The following is a 626-nucleotide window of genomic DNA, read 5'->3' as shown; positions in this document are numbered from 1 at the left end:
TTCATGTACTATGTCACTTTCCCTGGTCATGTTATTACTGCAGAATTTGTGTAGATATTAATAGTTCTAGCAGCGAAGTGATATCCATGCTGGCCACAATACCATGCACACGACAGGGCTCGACAGTCACTATTGGGCGGAAAGGGTAATTTCCACCCATTTTCTATCGAGTCTTAAAGTGCAAGATATGAAGATATTTTTTCGTGAAAGATGAAAAAAATATGTATGTACTATTTTCTTTTTAATTCATCTACAACCAAGGGAGAAATATTTAAAAAGTATTACTCTATGAAAAGTCTTTATAATATTTCTAAATTCTAAAAACATAGGTAAGTTTTACAAGAAATATATAATGAAAGAAAATTAAACCAAAGTAATTTCATTCACAAATAATTTAAAACTATGTCATTTTCTGAAACTCCATTTAACACAAAGAATTTTGACATTCTCAAAAAGGAGTAACTGTGACAAAATTCCTTTTTAACAAATCAACTCAAAAATAATCTTTTAAAAAATCATAATGAGAGTAGATGTCATGCTGTATTATGTGCGCAATGGTTAATAAGAAAAATCTTAGTAATTATGTATATGGTTATGTATATGATTATTCTAATTCATGATTACCA

The 626-nt window shown here is 28.8% G+C and overlaps 1 protein-coding gene across 1 annotated transcript in view; it reads right to left on the bottom strand.

Moving 5' to 3' along the window:
* Positions 1-626, bottom strand: part of LOC119592143 — a gene marked incomplete in the record, with an annotated part of 95,275 nt that overhangs the window by 37,730 nt on the left and 56,919 nt on the right.

The sequence above is a fragment of the Penaeus monodon genome, chromosome 29, assembly GCF_015228065.2.
Source record: "Penaeus monodon isolate SGIC_2016 chromosome 29, NSTDA_Pmon_1, whole genome shotgun sequence".
Classification (NCBI taxonomy): domain Eukaryota; kingdom Metazoa; phylum Arthropoda; class Malacostraca; order Decapoda; family Penaeidae; genus Penaeus; species Penaeus monodon.
The sequence above is the reverse complement of the archived record's forward strand: the minus strand, read 5'-3'. Positions and strand labels throughout refer to the sequence as shown.